We start from the raw sequence: 7,696 nt of genomic DNA, 5'->3' as shown, positions 1-7,696 counted from the left end.
AATGAAAACGTAACTTATTATTCAGTGTGATGTAAAACAATTTGGGTATCTGAGGGAAAATATCTGTTCTTCCAAAATTTGTAATATTCAATGCACATGTTTACCAGTACATTTAGGGCATTACATCTAAGTAACAGATAACAAAAGGGATACATTTACATTTAATCAAGGGATCTTCAAAGTTTTTCATGCTTCATAAATCTAAAGGCGATTAAATCAAGTTCTTGGTCTAACCGAAATAATAGGGATATTATAATAAAACAGACGTTCGTTGCAGTTTTCAGATTTTGCGTACTAAGTATTTTAAGATAATTCTGTGCCAAACTTTTTAAAGTTTTATTTTATTTTATTTTTAAAGATTTTATTTATTTATTCATGAGTGACACAGAGAGAGAGGCAGAGACACAGGCAGAGGGACAAGCAGGCTCCATGCAGGGAGCCCGATGCAGGACTCGATCCCGGGTCTCCAGGGTCACGCCCTGGGCCCCCCAGGCGTCCCTTAAAGTCCTATTATGAAAACTGTCTAACAGGCACCGAAGTGCCGCGTCATAAGAACTACCATGCAGCCTCAAGTCCTCGCTTGCGGCCACCCATATTTCACTTCTTTCTCTCCATTATTCCGAGGCACATTGCAGACGCGTCATTCCTCCCCTAGATCGGTCAGCACCTATCTCTGAACCAAAAGAATGGGAACCACAGCGTTTGCGGTGGTGGTGGTGGGGGGGGTGTCTATACCTCGCTCACTGGGTGGCAGCTTTCTGTACGTTCAGTTCTATGACTCGGGAAATACGATTTTACAGGAAGTTGCAAGCGCCTTTGTTTTAAGTAACCACACGAATAAAGGAGGGAGTTAAATCCTCACAGGGCTCTGCAAAGGGAAGCTCATCCCGTAAACCCAGGCCACCACTAAGTTCTCTGGAAGCACGAGGCACAGTCCGAGAACACTTCCTTCTTTTATGTATTTATTTATTTTTTTAAATTATTTTTTCATGAGAGACCCAAGCAGAGGGAGAACGAGGGTCCCTGCAGGGAGCCGGACGCCGGACTCGATCCTGGGATGCTGGGATCACAACCTGCGCCCAAGGCAGACGCTCCAACACTGAACCACTCAGCGTCCCTGAGAACACTTCCTTCAGAGGCTGGGATGCTACTTACCGCCCACAGGACCCCTCCATCCCTCGTATCCATCTTGCGGCTCTTCCCTCCGCTGCTTCTCCCGCGAAGTCCCCGCCCACTGGCGCCAGGCGGCCACCGCGCAGACTCCGTGCGATTCCAGCGGCGCCCGAGGCCTGGGCTCAGGAGCATGCGCATTGCGCACCCCCAGCTCTCCCAGCATCCTCCTCGGGTGCTGCTGGAGGCCTGGGGAGAGAAGGCCGCCATGTTGGGCCGCCATGTTCTTCTCCGAGACGCTGCAGACCCTCGCAGCCCGGTTATTAAAAATACCTTTGTTTCGTGTTGGCGCCAAAAGCTTCTTTTCGGCTGTACTTTAAAGAACCGTCTCAGCACAAAAATTCAGTACACGATGCATTAAATGTAAGTTAGTTTTTTTTTTTTTTTTTTTACACTCGTTCACCTCTGCTTTTGAGAATAAGACAGCTACAAGTATATCCTTCCCTTCTTTACAGAGGAGGAGCCTGAAACTGAAAGCTTTAGTCACGCAAGGTCTAGAACTCTAAAATTGGACCGCCACGGTCGGAATGTGGGGCTTTTTATCTCCATAGGCCAAGCAGGCTGTGTGTCTGCGGCACATTAACCCGCCCCGGGGCCTTTTCCGGAGCCCACGACAGACATCACTAATCAATTTGGAGACCGTTTTGCTCCTGGCTACGTCATCCCAGAATCCTTTTCTACCCAGCACTTTGAGAAGCCATTACCAATCGATTGGCGTTGGGTCCGACTTAAGACCTGTTTTCCTTGCGTGGTCCTTGCCGTTTCCACTAGAGGGGGGGACGCCTCTTGAGAAAATGATTGAATAGCGGCCACTTCCCTGATGCCCTGAGGTGGAAACTATGAAAACCCAGTTTTTCATGTGGCTGATTAATGTTTTCAAAGTCTTAAACGTGAGTAAAAAAAAAAAAAAAAAAATTTTAAAGATATTTATTTATTCATGAGAGACCCAGAGCATGAGAGAGAGAGGGGCAGAGACACAGGCAGAGGGAGAAGCAGGCTCCATGCAGGGAGCCCGACGTGGGACTCGATCCCGGGTCTCCAGGGTCACGCCCTGGACCCAAGGCAGGAGCTAAACCACTGAGCCACCCGGGCGTACCCAGGTGAGTAAATTTTACATAGATTCTGTCTGACGTATCAACTATTCTCCGGAAGCGTTTTCCTCCTTTGGAAAGCTGCTCTGGGACGGTTCATTAACGGGATACCATCAGTCAACGATTTTGCAAACTAAAGAGTCCTTTCAAACGTTTAAGGGCTCTGAAATAATGCCGACCGCCAAGGTGCTCTCAAGGGGCAGGTTCTGTGTCAGTAGACCCAAGGTAGGGGTTGGAAAAGATGGGTAATTTAAGGCTCTCTCAGAATGTGGTTAGGAAATCGTGGCCCAGGGAAAAGGCCTCTGTTTGAGTGGGTGGGTTGGGGAGGATGAGGTCCCGGGTTTACACACTGTGGCCTGGGCAGGTGCTCCTCAGCCAGCCATGGTGGAACTGACTGGACTTCAGAAATGAGGTACAGACGGAACCTAGTGGCACGTTCTCCATAATAAGGGGACGTGATTTAAGTATTTGAATCGTTTATTACTTTCACTGGAACATACTTTTCTTTCCTTACAGGGCACGATTCTGTTTTTAGCTAGAACTGATGTATGAACTGTGTTCAACTTTTTTTTTTTTTCCCCAGGCTCCTCGGATTCGCTCTCTCTGCGTTCGTCACATTGCTGGTGGAAGGGCATGGAAAGTGGACACTAAAGGATGGCCTCAAGTAAATGACTGTGTAATTCTCTAAAATCTGGTGCCCTTTTAATAGATTTTATTTATTTATTCGTGAAAGACAGATCGAGAGAGGCAGAGACACAGGCAGAGGGAGAAGCAGGCTCCATGCAGGGAGCCCGAGGCGGGACTCCGTCCCAGGTGTCCAGGATCAGGCCCTGGGCTGAAGGCGGCGCTAAACGGCTGAGCCACGCAGGCTGCCCCACCAATTTTAAAATATGAGAAATTATCTGTGGCGACAAATAAAATGTTTGCGTTATATCCATCTAATTTTTTGTTTCTTTGCATCCTTTCAGTTGTTGTCTTTATGACCTGAGAAACTTTGCATTTCCCCAGTTGTTTGAATGCAGAGTCAGGGGTGTGTAAATCAAGCATACTCTGCATGAACAAAATGTACAACAAGGCATCTAACTGCCAGCTTTGCCTCACACAATGAAGAAAGCCGGGCAGCTCAACAAAGCCTTGGGTCAATTCCTTGGATTTCCTAACAGAGACTCTTGATGTGACTGAATTTTGGGCTGCTTCTGTTTGCTTCGTGGTTTCCTCTTTGTAATCGCGGAAGCAATGTTACTGGAAGTTTCTGGGATTTTTCTCTCTTTTTAAAAAGAATTCTCAATAAAATTATATGGCAAGAAGTACAAAAAGCAACAAGGGAGAAATGAGACCAGTACAAATGCAGTGCCATGGTAAAGCGGAGTGCAACACTTGGAGTTTCTGACAGTTGTCTTGGTGCCTATCAGCAGACTGCAGCTGGACATCTTTAGAATGTGCATAGACCTCGCTGCTGATTTAATGAGAATCATTTCCAAATGATTGTCATGCAATACCTGAATAAATGGTTTCTTCAACCCCCCAAGACACTGTAAAGCTCAGACTTCCCTTGAAACCTTGAAACCTTCAGGAAATTGTCTGTTGAGGGGACACCAGTGATCCCCCCAGGAGAGACCCATTCCTAACAATGCTATTTATTTTGAGGATAGCAAAAACTATATATGACTAAGTACAGATGTTTGCGTTTGGTTGGTGTCTTATTTCTTTTGTGTTACCAGTTTTCTCTTTCTTCACAGGCCTGCCTCTCCGCCTTCGGGTGCCACAGAAATGAGTGTGTTCTCTTCGCAGGCAACTCATACAAGTTCTGTATAAACTGTGGCCTTAACTAGGGGTTAGTCTGTGTTTTTTGTTTTTGTTTTTTTTTTGTTTTTTGTTTTTTGTTTTTTTACATTCAAATAATCCACCAGTCAGTACTCTCCAGCCTAAGTACAGCATGTTATTCAAACTGGCAAATATTTCTGGCTTCTTTTGTCAAACATGGGGCTGCAGATATTTGGAGCTCTCCTTTTCTTTAATTTGACCAGTAAACTAATTTTGTCCTTTTGTCCAGAAAATGAACATATTTTTTTTTACTTTTTTTTTTAATTTTTATTTATTTATGATAGTCACAGAGAGAGAGAGAGAGAGAGAGGCAGAGACATAGGCAGAGGGAGAAGCAGGCTCCATGCACCGCGAGCCCGATGTGGGATTCGATCCCGGGTCTCCAGGATCGCGCCCTGGGCCAAAGGCAGGCGCCAAACCGCTGCGCCACCCAGGGATCCCAAAATGAACATATTTTTATAGAGTCTTAGACATACACAAGTACACAAACGCCTAAATAAGTGTGAGATATAAAGAAGCAATATGATCGAACTCACACCTGCACCCATTAGTTCATAACTGCACACATTGTCTCCTTTCTGCTACAAAAGTAAATCAGGAATTGGTAATCTTTAGATAATCGCAGCAGTGCCATTCTTCCCATTTGAATGTGCTTGCTATCCATAAACAATGGGACAGCCAAATACTTTGTAATCCCAGAAATCCACTAATCTTGGATTGAGGATAGATGCCAGATGACTTTTCATCATCTCTAGAAAGAGCACAAAGGTCTTAGATTTACTGAGCCCCTGCTCTGTCAGGCACTGACCTCAGTAATCTCTTCCTTATTTTATTTTGTTTTATTCTAACAGTGACCAATAGGAGATACACGTGATCCTTTATTTTCCTAATGAGGAAGAGGAAAATAACCAAGTAGGTAGAAACATCTGGATTTGAATCCAGGTTTGTCTGATTTCAAAGCATACTCTTGTCTGTAGCACTTGGTATGGAGGGTGATGGGAGTTGCTTTAATTTTTCTGAAGTACTCTTCTAAATACACTAATTTATTAGAGTTAATTCTCTGTGTTCAGAAATGACAGCTACTGGGACCTATTGTTAATATTTATCTACATATGAACAAATCCACTTGAACACTAAAAGTATGTGATTTTTCCTTACGCAGACATGGCAAGAAACAACCAAACTAAAACTGCTGACCCGTAACTTAATTCCAGGAAATTAGTCCTAAGGAAAGTATTCAAAAGAAAAAGAAAAAGGCTTACAGAAGTATAAATTACAGGTTTCTCTTCTTCTTTTTTTTTTTTTTTTGTAATGCCAGGGACAGGGCAAGGGAGGAGGAAAACATATTAACTGGCAACAGAAGATTGATCATGTAAATAAATCTCCACCAACTTAATATAATATTTTTCAGCCATTAAAATATGAAAGTTGTGAGATTATGGAAATACAAGGTAATATTTAAAATTATATGTGAATTCGGTCAAGGAAGGTCTTAAAGATTACATTGAAGCAATAAAACAGTGAATGCATTACAGTGGCACAAAGTGGCAGGGTAAATTTTTTGCTTTAAACTTCCCTTCTAAGTGTTGTCAAAAAAATGTTAAAGTATTGTTTGGAAAAAACTTATTGGCACCTAGTTTTCCATATTGCAAATGTCGTGTGCAAAATTTAATATCATTTTGCATGTGGTTATAGTGTACATTTATTTCATGCTGTCCTGAACAAATATTTTCTACACAACATGGGAGAATTGGAGGCAATGTCTTCTATACCCTATTCTATCTGCCATCTTGGAGGATAATAACTGAAAACTGCAAAAGGAGTTAAATGGTTGGATCACTTGCCTACTTACCAAAGTGATCCACCTCTCAAAGTTTAAGGAACAAACATAACAGATTCAAATAAAAACAGTCTCTATTATGTAAAAACCTTTGAATATAATGATCTAAATCAAACTTATTTTTTAAGATTTATTTATTTAAGAAAGAGAGAAAGAGCAGGGGGAGGAGCAGAGGGAAAGGGAGAGAATTTCAAGCAGACTCTCTGCTGAGCACAGAGCTCGACTCTAGGCTGGATCTGATAACCCTGAGTTCGTGGCCTGAGCTGAAACCAACAATTGGACTCTTAGCCAAATGAACCACCCAGGCACCCAAATCAAACATTTTTTTAAAGCTGTCTTAACTGAGGCCTTCCCTTTGTTCCTGTAGATATATAAAATCAATTATTAATATATTCTGCTTATGGTCAGATATACAAAATCCCAAAAGACTCACGAAAATATCCCCAAAATAAATGTACAGCCGAATTCATTATAAAAGGATGTTGAATTTTCCAGGGAAATTAAAAAAAAAAAAACAGTGTCTTCCCCAAATTCTTCGTAGTGTTCTTCTTCTGTATTAGTGTTAGATCTGAAAACTTAGAACTTTAAAATTGGCTCTTATTCCTGCACTCACATATGACAAATGTGTACATATCTCCACAATAGCTCATGAGTTTATATCATCGGTATAGCTCAATTCTTTCTTTCTTCTTAACTTTACTATCTACCCTTGTGGTCATTGATCTTAGTATCCACAGAAAGGTTTTAAAAGATATTCCCTAGGCCCATATAGCAGGTTTTCTGAAACCTCAAGAAAACCAATTCTTTCAAATTTCAGAACTATAGGTCTTGGAGACCTAGTCAGGTACTTTAGTGCTTATAAGTAACAGCTTCCTGAAAGTATTTTTGGGGTTTTCTCCAACCCTGGGATATCAGTACCTCCTATGAATCTGATATCTGGCGGGAGGTTTTCAATCTATATATTTTCAGGGATTTCTAAAATCAAAGAGTATACTATCAGAGAGAAAATTCCTGGAGAGATTTTGTATTTCCATGGCCTGCTTCAAATTGACCACTGAACCTTAGACCCAGCGATTCACAGCCGCACTCACTATTCAGGCACAGGCCCTGGGAAGCCCCATAATGGCCTCCTTCTCTAATTCCCTGCATTTTTTCATCGGTTCACCTTGTCTCAGCATACGTAAGTTCTCTTTTTGCATCACAGGAACTACTTCTTTGGATCTTCTGTGATTCTGCTTAAAAGTCAACTCTATTAAAAAAGCATAATCCAATTAAATAGAATTTGATGACAGTGACCAAGGAATACCTCTCATTTTACCACACCACCTCTCATCAATTAGATAGAATGTGAGTTCAAAAACCCAAGAAACCTTCTGTCTATGATTTCTTATTTAAAATACACTAATTGGTATTACTTCTGTTTATAACTGGTTATCTCTGTTTACTCTATCACAGTGCAAATAAAACCATGGTAATATTTTGGGGCCCTATTTGGGCAATCTAGCTGCTGCTAACTGATCACACTTAACTAGATTTTGCAAATATTGTTAATTGAAATTTATTGAATAAGAATGAATAAAGTAAGCTTAACTTAATGCTGATATTTAGAAAATTTAATTACTCTTATTAATCTGAACTTTTCCCTTTTATAGTTTGCACATTCTCTGAAAATGGAGAACATGCATTCTTGTTTAATCTCATGAGTCACAGAATAGTATCATTTTTTTTCTTTTCCTTTTTTTTCTTTTACGTAGACTCCATGCCCAGCATG

At 41.5% G+C, this 7,696-nt stretch overlaps 1 long non-coding RNA gene across 1 annotated transcript; it reads left to right on the top strand.

Moving 5' to 3' along the window:
- Positions 1–1,365: 1,365 nt before the first annotated feature.
- On the top strand, positions 1,366–6,411 carry LOC140620153 (uncharacterized). Its single transcript, XR_012019911.1, has 4 exons — positions 1,366–1,533; positions 2,113–2,270; positions 2,845–4,095; positions 4,937–6,411. It is a non-coding gene; the product is annotated as an uncharacterized lncRNA (long non-coding RNA).
- The last annotated feature ends 1,285 nt before the right edge of the window (positions 6,412–7,696 follow it).

This window comes from Canis lupus, chromosome 28, assembly GCF_048164855.1.
Source record: "Canis lupus baileyi chromosome 28, mCanLup2.hap1, whole genome shotgun sequence".
NCBI lineage: Eukaryota > Metazoa > Chordata > Mammalia > Carnivora > Canidae > Canis > Canis lupus.
The sequence above is the reverse complement of the archived record's forward strand: the minus strand, read 5'-3'. Positions and strand labels throughout refer to the sequence as shown.